The following is a 13,637-nucleotide window of genomic DNA, read 5'->3' as shown; positions in this document are numbered from 1 at the left end:
AATGGCACATGGTTTCAGCTTGGATTCCCTTTCATAAATGGTTGACCTGGTTGAGTGGAGGCAGAACCAGAGCCCCAAGGGTGGAATGTGTTGCAGTATTTTACTTTAGTCACTCTTCAGTATATGTTGGCAATATGAACAAAATGACATTTTTAAAACAAGTTTCAGTTTTAAATTCCGCAACTAAGCATGCATAGAACGTAGACGTCCATCTATGCAATCCCAAAGTGTTGAACACATGAACATCTTTGTACAGTATCTGCCTTGGTCTTGTTCCCACCGAATGTCTGTCATTTGAGTCCCTTTCCACAAAGCAGTACAGGGTATCAAAGTATTGTTGGAACTTTTCCATTGGGTTACCAACCACTGATAGAGTCAATAAGGTAGAACTGCACTTAAGCAGGTCACTTCTTTTTTTTTTGATTGAAAACCAAAAAAGGAAAATGTGCTATTACTGTGAGCGATGTCTTGTTATAAACTCCCACATGACACTTAGAAAAAAAAACATAAGGATGTTACTTTCCCATCCTTTGTACAAAGTAAAAATTGCTTTAAAGAGAAAATCAATCCAAACATATTTTTTTTCACAAATATGTTTCCAGCAGGCTCACTAGTTGTAACACGGCATTCTGATTGATATTGCGTTTGTGGCGGCAAAATCCACCCCTTTTTAGCGATCTTGGGGGGGGCGGCCATTTTGTCACTTCTGTCAACTGAAAATGACATCACAACTTCTCAGGGCTCAGGTAACGACCAATCCTGGCTGACCTATTTTCTGAAGCTGAACCCTGCTTGGTCGTTATCTGAGCCCTCAGGGCATCTGTGATGTCATTTTCAGTCGACAGAAGTGATAAAATGGCCGCCCCCCTGAGATGGCTAAAAAGGGGTGGATTTTGCTGCTTAACTTAAATACCACAAAAGCAATGTTCCTCAGAATGCCTTTCAACTAGTGGGCCTGCTGGGAACATATTCTTGAAAAAAATGTGTTTATGGCAGGGGTGCTGTTTTCGGCACAACATCGGCGGGCGGACCGAAAAGTCTTCCCCTTCAAGTTCAACCAAAGTGTGTTTCCATTTCAAGGAGACAGCTACAGTCTTGGTAGGATGTCATTGCCGTTGCCGTTTATTCAGCTGATACAGTTATCACTATCAAACCATTAGGTTATGGATACTTCAACAGGTGCAACTCTAGGATCTCAGGTTTTTGGGTCTTCGGATTGATTTTAGGACTGCCTAAACATTCCGGAAATTGGTCAGTCAATAAGATGTTCAGTAGCACCTTGCGGGTTCAACATTATCACATGCACGTCGTGCAACTTAACTTCTCTCAATCCAATTCAAGAGGACAGTGGTAGACATCCAGTAGAAATGTCAGCTAACTGTTACCTAATAACATCATCAGTGACCTATGATTAAATGCAGAAAAATGAGGATGGGGATGATAATTGTAATAGGAAATACGCCACATATCCAGGTTTAAGCCAGGCATTTACAGCATATCACTGGAAGACAGCATATTGCTCTGAGTAGGTAGAACACTCAGAGCCCAGTCGGGGAGGTACTGGGTGAAGCAAACCATTTCTGAGGCAATTAGGGTGCGAGGAGGGTGTGCGTGCGTGTATGTGTGTGTGTGTGTGTGTGTGTTTTTAATTCAAAATGTTACGTTGCAACTAAGTAGTGTAATTTTGCACTTTTCTGCTTTTTTCTGTTGGTGATTTCATGTGTAACTGCTGTGCCAATTATGATAAAGATGTACTTTAGGCTAATAATTGACCCACTCACACCTCCATGCATTTCTGGTGATGGGTCAGAGATAAATAAAAAATTATAATGTACTAAATTGACGTAAGTCATCTATTTTTGTGTAAGGTTTTGTGATTTAAAACAATTGAGAGGGAAATAAAAGAGAACGTGTGACAAAAGTCTTACAGGCAGTGGAAAATTTTAAAATGGCCCAAGAAAGGGATACAAATAATATGGATGTAATGTGAGTGCAATTTTTGCTACTTTTGCCATTTTTCACCTCACAGCAAGACATCTCTGACAAATCACTTAATATGCAAATGGTGTTGTGTACATATTTACTTCAGTGACAAATCACCACCACCATATAAGCTTCTAAAACGCAAATGAACACATATTCTCATACACACTCACTGAAAGCACATTGTGATGGAATGCACACAGTATATTATTCAGGCGATTTTTCAAATTCAGTTGTGTTTTTATACAGTACAGCTTTCAATGATGAATGACTATAAGAGCCACTGCAAGCTTAGATAGGACTGTTCAAAATTTTGAAGTACCAGCAGTGGCAAAGGACTGCCTCTGTGTAACGGGTATGCAATGCTAACAAAGGAAGTTTAATACTCACTTGTCCCTTTCTGGTGAGTTGAAAGCAATGTCACTGTCTAACAATTGTTGTATACATTACGTTCAACACTGGGATGTCATCACACATGTACTAATTATATGATTGTAGGGTGTCATGTTGCAATCAGAAAGCACACAGTTATGGCAATATCCACCTTAAGTCTGTATTAGGGGTGTGCATCGCCCCACAAAAGATGATTTGATATGTGTTTAAATAGGTAGGGTGTGAAGTGATTCAAAGACGGTTCAATTTGAAAGTGGAACAACTCGTTTCGACTCAGTGGGATTACGATTGGATTCGATATGATCCGCTGAGTTTGACTGTATTTTGCAATGGCTATTTTGTTACATACAATTAAATGAACTTGTCAGTACTGTAAATATGCCAATTCCTTATAAGATATATCCATCTAATAAAAGACAATTAAATTCGTAGAATCGAGAGATTTCAAAGAGGAATGATTCGATTTGGTTTTATTCAATGCACTCGCATCTTTCAAATCAAAAAACTATTTTCCAGTTCAAAACGTTTTTTTGTTACAGCCATCGTCTGTATTAAAACAAATTCAGTTCTGCTTAGGGGTCTGCATCTTTCCAATAGAAAATATTCAATACATATCTCGATACATGGGGTATGATATGAGTCAAGGACAGTACAATTTAAAATATATAAATAAAATTCAATTTAGTATAGCCCAGTTCAGAGGGTATCATGCAGTGAGTTTCTTGTTGAAAGTAGACAATCATTTCACAATATGAATTAACTTATTGGTATTGTAAATGTGGCATTTCCTTCAAAGACATTTACCACGCTTATGCGGTTCTAGTCAGGCTTCAGTAAAAAGTGTACTGTACACCTAAGCACTTATTTTTCTATTCTTGACTCTGTATTTCACTTTATCGATTAGCACACTTAGCGGCCCCTCGTTCGCCACTGACGTGAAAACGCTACCTGTTAGTGGGGTGGTTTATTTGTCACAGTGGAGGAGATGATGCGCAGCATGCAGCTCGTTGCTGCCTTGCACGGACTTACATATAGTATAAATAGACTGTGCAGCTTCAGGGCAAGCTGGTTTAGCGCTTAGCATTCAAGTAGCCACGAACAAAATGACTTCCGGGAGTACGCGCAACAGCGTGTAGTTGGACAATGCTTTTTTTTTTTTTTTTTTTTTTTTTTTTAACCAGTTCGGCGCTGGACATGCCCACAGGAGCATGCCACTAATGGTGGCGGCGAATTAACGTTACATGCGGTATCCACGGTCGCGACCTATTTTGGTTTTTGGGGGGTTTTTTTTGGAGGGGGGATTTTTTTTCAAATATTTTTATTAAATTCTCTTGAAAACTTCTTGGACGGTTTCGGTGTGGTATGTTCGGTTCGGTCCACTTGCATTCGGTTCGGACCACTTATTAGCATAACCTTATGCACGGACGCTGACTGTTGCGTGCAGGAGACGAGAGTGGCGGCACAAAAGAGATAGCCAGAAAAGAGCCAGAGCTCGAAGGTCCCCGCGTACACTGCGGTCTCCTGTTTGGGAACATTCTGGCTTTCCTGTTAATATCGCCGATGGGGAAAGGTACGTGGAGTAGTCCCAAAGTTGTGTGCCGACATTGCTACATGAGATTGGCGGCTCTGTTGCAGATACTGTAGCACGTCTAACATGCACGGCATCATCCGACTGTGAATGTTTCTTAGACGAGGGAGCAAAAACGTTCAACTTAAACAGCGAGATTTATCATATTGTAGCGTCTTCCAGGAACATGCCGTCAGACGTGGTTTAATAATCACGTTTTTATTAATCCAAGTTCAACTGCTCGAGCGCTTCTTTCTCCGCTGCCCCACTCGCTTGCCGTGGTGCATTCATGAACCTCGGAAACATCACAACTCAGCAACACACAAATCCGACCACAAATAACCCAATTTGTTACAATATGCTGTTGAACATTCAAAGATTTCAATGCCTAAAAACTGTATACAATTTCATAAAAACGTTTTAAAGTTACTGTATTTTTTCATTATAAAGGGTTTTAATATAGTTAGCAATAATTGTAACTGTTATTGTATGTATTTTTTTTATCACAAAAAGTGTATACATGTACTGTACTGACAACTTGTGTTAAACTTGAATACTGTGTCATAGGCTATTGCTACTGAGTGTTTAAAGATTTCATTGTTTTAGTAATTTACAAAATTAAGAGATCTTTATTGTTAGTGTATTTTTTATTCTGGTGTCATTTCTTGGAATATCACCCAAATGGTTTGCTATTTTTATTATTTTACTTATTTTTTTCTAAAAAAAATGTACCATTTACTTGTCATCTTTTTCAAAAAAACATACCGAATCGAAGTTTCCAAAAAAACGAATTGAACCGAAAGGTTATTTATATATTTTTATATATATATATATATATATATATATATATATATATATATATATATATATATATATATATATATATATGCACTATAGCACATAGCAAGTAGTATAGGACCCCGGGTCATTAAAATTACAGAACCTAAAAATCAAAAGTAATATTTTGTAGTATTGAATTACAAGGGGGCGGCATGGTGGTCGACTGGTTAGCACGTCCGCCTCACAGTTCAGAGGTCGTGGGTTCGATCCCGGCTCCGGCCTCCCTGTGTGGAGTTTGCATGTTCTCCCCGTGCCTGCGTGGGTTTTCTCCGGGCACTCCGGTTTCCTCCCACATTCCAAAAACATGCATGGTAAGTTGATTGGATACTCTAAATTGCCCCTAGGTGTGATTGTGAGTGCGGATGTTTGTCTCTGTGTGCCCTGCGATTGGCTGGCAACCAGTTCAGGGTGTCCCCCGCCTACTGCCCAAAGACAGCTGGGATAGGCTCCAGCACGCCCCACGACCCTTGTGAGGAGAAGCGGTACAGATAATGGATGGATGGATGAATTACAAGGACAACAGCAATCCACTGATTACTGAGTTAATATTGCTGAAGTTAATTTGAATTTGTTATTATTCATCGATTTTGTTTAATTTTATTTTCAGCAGCAAATGGTGCAATAAGTCTGTCAAAAATGTTTACAGCTTAAACAAGGATATTATTATTTTTTGAATTTCAGTTAAATTGATGCACTTAAAATATTTTCTTTTACAGACTAATAAACTGTCAGTAAGGTTATTCTTGTAAATTGAACTATATTGCTTTCTTTTTGTTTTCTTTGTGTTAACAAGGATACAATGTTATGCAGAGGTGTATCTATAACTATTTTATAGACAAATGCTATTATTCATAGTTGCGGCGGACACTGGGTGGTGGGGTGGGGTTGGGGGTCGCGAATTGTTTTGTTCTTGCTAGGGGGGGGCGTAACAGAAAATAATTGAGAAGCACTGCATTAAGCACTGAAGATGGATTTGACTACATGGCAACAAGAGCGAAATTAATCATTCTACCTGATGTTTAGATTTTAGTTTGATGTGGTGCTTTATTGATGTGGCCATTATAAAAACAAAACAAGACACCAATAGATAAAAGACAATATTTTTACTGTTATGGACACCAACTATATGCTTTCTCTGTGTGCTCACAATTGCCTGTGGGCACCTGAGCTGCTGTGCAACCCACGTAATCTGTGCCTGTGCAGTAATATATTTTCTAAAAATTACCGACTGTGGGATGCTGTGTAATTCATCTCTTTCCACCCTGGCATGAAATACAGCCCTATCACCACCATCGTCAAAAGCCAGTGAGGTGAGCAAAAGAAGCAAGGAACAGCTTTATTTAGCTTCACATTTTGATTGGATGCACGTAAAAATAAAGTTGACAAAGGTCTTCAGGATTACAGCTGCCAAAAGGATTTGATCCATAACGCATGACTCCTTTTCTTGTTTTCCAGCCAATGATTCATTTTTAAGGTAACTATTAATATGAATATTGTTCTTTGGGAAAAACCTTTTTATAGAGCCGCAGCCTATCACAGTCCAGTCCATCAGTTTAGAAGGGAGCACAGCGAGGTGAATGATTAACAGCTAACCACTTGTGTTAGTCCTCTGATTGCATTTCAACGCCTTCATCTCCCCTATTCTCTTCGAGTTACCCTCCAAGCATCCCCAGTTGCATAAATACCAGCACTGTCTCTGGATATTTGCTCTTGCTCTCTGACCGACAAGCCCAATGTCACACACCTATGAAAACACTCCATGAGTGCTTCTCAATCACCCAAACAACAGTTAGATTCTAAATCAATGCAACCTCCCTAACCAGTTCTCTTTTCAAACGATCATCACAAAGAAAAAGGGATTGGACATGATGAGGTTTCAGTACCAAAGCAATCAGCATCTGTTGCAGGAACAGGGGCAGCTGCTATGGGCATCATTTATTTGTTGACGGATTAACAAGCAATTACAAGCTTGTAAATATTTTTGTTGCAACGAGTAGTAGCACCAGTTTTATTTGATTGGTCTTTTCTCATAGGAAAGTTTTGTTTTTTTTCTGCCGTTGCAGTCATTTTTTGTCGGTTTCCCAAATGGTAGTAGGATGAAGTTATTGAATGTTAAAAGTAGTTATTGAATTCAAATAAGATTACATGAAATAAAGTATGTCATTGTATAATAAATTGCCTGCAGAAGGCATCCTGGGAAATGACGAGTTTCAGGTGACTTAAAGATATGAATTTCTTTGACAAAGCAGGTAGGTGATACTCTTGTACAACATAAAGCATCATATCGGCACTATTTGATGAAATTTATATACCATGACAATGGCGATCATGAGAATAATGAGATTCGCTGTGTTCACTTGCAGGTGCCACCGAACAACCATTGAATAGGGATCTTATATTGCAATGTTTAAAACAAGTATTCCAGTTGTCTGATGAACCTGCCTTCAGAAGACAAATCGCAGCTGTTCCATTCATTGTCAGTGAGGGTAGACAATGAACTGAAAATTCAATTATGTCACTTTGTTTTAATTAGCCAAGAGTTTGTAAATCAGGCAAATACTCGCAGGCAATCATTTCCATCACTAGAAATCCTCTTTAAAAGCGACGTTACATAATTTGTTGCGCTCCAGAGATCTCAAGGGGAGAATGGAAACAAGGACAGGTGATGACACGGGGGGGGGGCAAAGATGATCGTGCGCATCTGTTCTTTAGCCTCTCGGCTCTTGTATGGTTAGAGACTTATCCTTCCAACTCTGCAACCCCGTTGGCCAGATGTGAGCAGCTGGTACATGCGTGAGCAGCTGGTACATTCAAGGGGAGAGGTGTGTGGGGCCCATAATTTGACACCTATTAGGAGGTATTCCTTGTTGAGGAAGCTAGCACCATATAATAAATACAATTCGGGAGGGATTGAGGAAAAAAATTCTTACAAAATGTCAAATCTCAGTGTTGTTAAAAGTGAAGACAATTTGAAAGAAACATGAAGTCAACCCATTAATTTGCCTTTGCGGGCCATATAAAAGGATGTCACGGGCCAGATCTGGCCGCCGGGCCTTGAGTTTGACACCTGTGGTCTATAGTCAGTGTATTTCATGAATATGGCTAGCACATACTTTGGCCTTGACAAAATTCTAAAGAAAACCAGTTGAGTAATGAGAAAGTTCGAGCTCGGTTTCAATGTCCAAGCATTGCATTTGATGGGAATATCGACATCCCCATCACGTAGGTACGTACCTCCCCAACATGGCCGCCATGATGATTCATAGGCGGTCGTCGTCCGAGGCTGAGCTGTTACCATCATTGAAGAACGAAGCAACCTTTCAGCAGTAGCAGGAGCAACCCAAGTGGAGCACAGGCCAACAGCAGAAGCGGGAGCAAGCCTGGCCAGGCGTGCCGGGAAACGCATAGAAGCTGTTGCTGGCTGATGACAGGATTTTCAAGCTGGGCAATCGTACAGGAAAGAAACGTCGAACGTGAAACAGTGTTACAGCCGCAGCTGGAGGTTCTGCAACTTTATGGCTCCCCGATGCGCATCTCCACTAAATGTGTTTCGTGTCAAACATCCCTACAGTGAGACAATATCCCAAGGACCTGTTCAAAAATTTAGTACGTGCCGACCACAGTGAAGAAAATGCTGATCTACACCATGGAGTTTGTTAAGCACTTTCTTCTTCATGAGGAGCAAAATTAAGCGCAGTCAATATGGCGATCACCTATGAGTTAAAGTGCCTGCTGTCTGACGTAGAACTGGTCAGCATCTCCATTTAAACTAGGGGTGTCCAAACTTTGTGGGGCCACATACGGAAAAATCAAATGGGGTAAGGGCTGCTTTAAAATCTTTCATTTAACACTACCAATTCATGTCATGTCATGTCATCTTCCAAACCGCTTATCCTATATAGGGTCGCGGGGAGTTGCTGGAGCCTATCCCAGCCGTCAATGGGCGAAGGCAGACTACACCCCGAACTGGTCGCCAGCCAGTCGCAGGGCACACATAGACACTGTCACTGAGCGGGAATCGATCCCACGCTGCCCGCACACAACTCAGGCGTGTGTACCACTACACTATCAGCGGACCTTACTACCAATTCATCTGTGTAGGTAAAGATATGTGAAGCTATATTCATTTTTATATATACCGTATAGTTGGGGGAATAAAAAGCAAAACATAAATGATTTTTCAAGATTTTGGCGTGGCTCGTGGCGAATGATGAAGATGGCGATGATTGGTTGAAAACAAAGTGAGAGCTCACAACGAACATCATCTGTTCGCTTGCCTTGCCACTCAGTGTAGAAGGTAAGTATTGTGCAAGGCAGGAAAATGACACTAACCGTGTCAAAGTTTATTTTACTCTATGCTGCAAGCCATTAAAAATTAATGGACAAAGCTTGCAAACCCCGAAAAGAATGGAAATCAAGAATCATTTGGAACCAGAATCGGAACAAGGAACTATAATCGTTTAAATTCAAATGATGCCCAACCCTACGCAATATTTTGTTCTGGGTAATTCGTACCCCTGGCAGTGACTCCTACATTTCAAAAAAATACTATGCCGTAATGCTACATAATGACATTTATTATGCATTTTGGCCGTGTGAAAGCCGGTGTTTCACGCCTGGGTGCAACCAGGTGAGAAACGAACAGAGATAATGTGACGGAGGTAGATTGGAAGCACTCTCACATTATAACTCCTTCAAGGACAGTGAGAGTGGAGCAAAATGAAGAGTTTACATAGTAAACACATTATTATTATTCAGAAAATGTAATTTCTATTAATGTGTTTAAAATGCTGTGCATTGCATTTCAAATAAAAGGAAGGGAAAAAAAACAAACGGTATGATATATATATATATATATATATATATATATATATATATATATATATATATATATATATCATACCGTTCATGTGTCTGTAGTAGCGGGGCTGTTGATTCCAAATGAGTTGTCGTCCTTCAGAAATCAGGGCGAAATGTTTATTTTGTGATTCCAAGCCCTTCCTCTTTTGCTCATCATCTAAATAACCTTTATCAGAATAGACCGATTTGTCACAGACTCTCTCGAAAAGTGTTGTGCTTTTCTTGGAATGAAATTGTGTAAAAATGTACAGTGGAATTTATTTTGACTGTCTGGGAGATTGGCAACCTTCAGCACCTCCTAGAATCGAATGCTTTGCCATTTTAACGTGACAGATTTTTGGGTGGAGTTTTCATTGCAATTTTGATTTAATTAAAACAACATACACTATGGCTACACAAGTGGTATCTTATTAAAACAAGAACATTTACTGCTTTATAAAAACCCTTCCATTCATTTTCTACCACTTACCCGGAGTCTGTTCGGAGTCGGAGGCTACAGCTTCAGCAGAGAAGCCCAGACTTCCTTCTCCCCTGCCACGTCTTTCAACTCTTACGAAGGGTCCCCCAGGCGTTCTCAGGTCAGCCGGGAGACAAAGCCTTTCCAGTGTGTCCCTGGGTCATCGCCGGACCTCCTGCTGGTGGGACATGCCAGGAACAACTCACCAGGGAAGCATCCAGGAGCCATCCTAATCACCTCATCTAAGCTCCTCTCAACGTGGAGTAGCAGCGGCTCGACTCTGAGTCCCTCACGGATGACCGAGCTTCTCACCCTATCTCAAAGGCAGAGCTCAGACAGCCTGCGGAGGAAATTCATTGCAGCCATTTTTATGTGGAATCTTGTCTTTTGGGTCATGGCCCACAGCTCATCGAACCATAGATGAGGGGAGAAACATAGATTGACTGGTGTCTTGTTAGAAATAAATCCCTGTAAAACAGTTATTTAATTAACTGTCCTTAAAATAGCAGTGTGTAGATTTTTTTTCTCAACGTTCATTAGGAAGTCCTCGAATTACGACATTTTGATTTTACGACGCCCGTGCCTCTTCTGACATTTTGTCCCCAGCACCATAGTAACTACGTTTACATGTAGTCAATATTTGGTTTAAGGTAAAAATTCAGAGCACTTTCCCAATGTACTGTGTAGCATGCAATCCCTAATTATTTGCCACGAGTGTAAAAACGGTATCCGGTTACTCACAAGTTCTTTACGGACAGCCCAATTTATGACATAAGCCATCTAACTTTGCATTACACAAATAATACCAGACAGTTATGTTTGTGGTGATGAGCTATAGTATGAATACGTTTTCACTGTTTTCTGCACGTAGAGCAGAAGGAGGTGGCAGGTTAAGACATTCAACATGATTCTTGTTGCATGAAAGCTTGCCAAACACTGTTTGTGTCGTCTTGTTGCCTGCGTCACTTAGCTCATGTCATTTTCAAAGGTGTCTCTGTGACTGCTACTTGTATGTGTACACGCAACACTATTACGTTGTCAGACAATTATGCATCTCTATTCTCTATGATCATCCTGCCAGCTTCCAGAAGGATCTCAGATGTTCCCAGCCTTCAAAATCTCATTAGGAGAGGAATGCAAAGACATCCGCATACACACGCGACACAAGCTGTGTTTCCATGCGTGTTCAAGGAGCACATCTGTTCACACTGTACCTGTGGATGCAGATGCTTCCATTTGCATGTCTGAAAGTTCCTTCTTCAAGGGAGTCACCATTTTTTGCCCACACATACACATTAATGTAGGCAAAAAAACGAATCATTACGTTGTTTTGTTTTTTTAGTTTTTTCTACAGGATGACTTAGGTCATGCAAATTCTGGAATGCAAAAAATGGAAAAATAAATAAATGGAAAACCCTAAAAATGAATGGCGATGATCTTGTTTTGACCATTCACATACAACTGAATCATTAGCATAAAAAGTAAAGCGTTTCGTACAAAATTCAGGTTCAATATGATATTTTTTTTGATTTACACCGAACTGATTGAGTGTTTCGTAATTGGTCAATATTTGGCATTTTATGCAGAATTGCTGATCGACTGTAATGTTATGATTGGTGCGATCTATCACAATAATCGGATCCAGGAAATTTATAAGACATTTTGTGCAGATTCTTATATGATTTGTCCTAGTGTAGTTGCCGTAGGTTAGCGATCAAGGATGGCCAACCTGCTGTGCATGCATGCTCAGAGGAGCCACAAGGAGTCAGATACATTTCTATGTATTTAATTTATTCTTAGATTTTATTAGATTTCTAAAAACAATTTGCTCTAAATTTTGTATCTGAAAAACATTTCAAGGATATATCATTAGATCATAGTTTATTTATTTACATATATTACATATATTTATTTAACATCTTAAAATGTGTTTCTCTACCTTTAGTAATATGGGTAGAGTTAGTCTTTTTTGTCCCAATTACAACTTCAATTTCATTAGTGTCATGTTTGGTCTGTGTTTGTTAGTTTTTTTTGTTTTTGTTTGTTTTGCTTTCTCGATGTTTCTGTGTCTGTCTTGTCAGTGATTGTTGTGTCCACCTGTGTACATTCCACTCCCTAGTGTTGGCCAATCAGCTCCCTCCTACCTCGTGTGTCTTGTCCAGGTGTTTTTTGTTGGCTCGTCAGTATGCTTGTATTTAAGATCCTAGTTTTTGTTCAGTCCTTGTTAGGTCATTGTCTATATTGATGCTGTCCTAGTCTGTCTGTGCCTTAGTGAAGTCTTGTTAGTATGATTTTTGTTTTGTTTTGTTCACGTCAAGCTTAACTTACACGCTCATGCCAAGCCCTGCTTCCATGCTCATGCCAATCTTCGCTACCCCGGCTGGTCAAGTCCTGACACGCTACTCCGGTCAAGTCCTGCCACGCTACTCTCGTCAAGTCCTGCCACGCTACTTCACAGGTCCACAGTTGACAAATATGAATGAAATCCCCTGATCCTAGTTCCCGAGGAGAAAAAAAAAGGAAAAACAAACAAAAAAAAAAATCTGGGGAAAAATTAACATCCTCAGTGACTATTTGTATTATGAACTACAATCCGAGACCTTGGAGCCGTGTTAGACACAGTACTATGCTGTCTTTATACCTCAGAAGTACTTGACTGTAAACGTTAATGTAATATGTTATGAAAGCCCCACCCTGCATTAACTGCACATCTGATATTTCTTACAAACCAATCTGTCAAAATCGGTAAAGAATTCAGCGAGTTATGATTGATTTATTACAGCCAAACAATGCAAGGGACTCTTGCCGGTTCAAGATGGTGAGGTTCCCTCTAGTGCACAGGTGTCACACTCAAGGCCCGGGGGCCAGATCCGGCCCGCGACATCATTTTATGTGGACCGCGAAGGCAAATCACATAAGAAGATTAGAGGTATTTATTTTACTGGTAAAATTCACAGCCTTCCAAATAGGGGGCGACCAGGCAGCCGAGATAACGCGGAAGACAGCTAAGCAGTGTGTTGACATGTTTCTTTCAAATTGTCTTCACTTTTAACACTGCATATCAGATATTGCAAACATTCGTCACCAATCCCTCCTTTGAAATAAAATTAAAAAGAGATAAAGAAACCATTTACTGGCTTCTAATTTGAAAACGAGTTATCCATCAATTTGTTGTGTATATGTGAACATATAAGGTGACTATAGATACAGTATATATGAATTCACAGTCATAACGGCCCTCTGAGGGACACATAACTATGATGTGGCCATGTGATGATGTGACAAAAATGAGTTTGACGCCCCTGCTTTAGTGGTGTCTCCATGGGGAAGACGACAAGACGGGACAGTCGAAAATATTTGGAGTTTTATAACAGTTAGGCGGTTTCCTCATCGAAGCCTAATGAGCGCCTATCGAGAGGAAGGCGTCACATCTAGAAAATGCTAAATATTAGGGCAATCATTCTAAGATTTGCAGCAGTTGAAGTGGTCAAAATTACAGAGGTCCATATACATTTTAGTGAAAATTGATCGCAATTT

Source organism: Filicampus tigris, chromosome 2 (genome assembly GCF_054856515.1).
Source record: "Filicampus tigris isolate MCC_2025a chromosome 2, RoL_Ftig_1.0, whole genome shotgun sequence".
Taxonomy (NCBI): Eukaryota; Metazoa; Chordata; class Actinopteri; order Syngnathiformes; family Syngnathidae; genus Filicampus; species Filicampus tigris.
The sequence above is the reverse complement of the archived record's forward strand: the minus strand, read 5'-3'. Positions refer to the sequence as shown.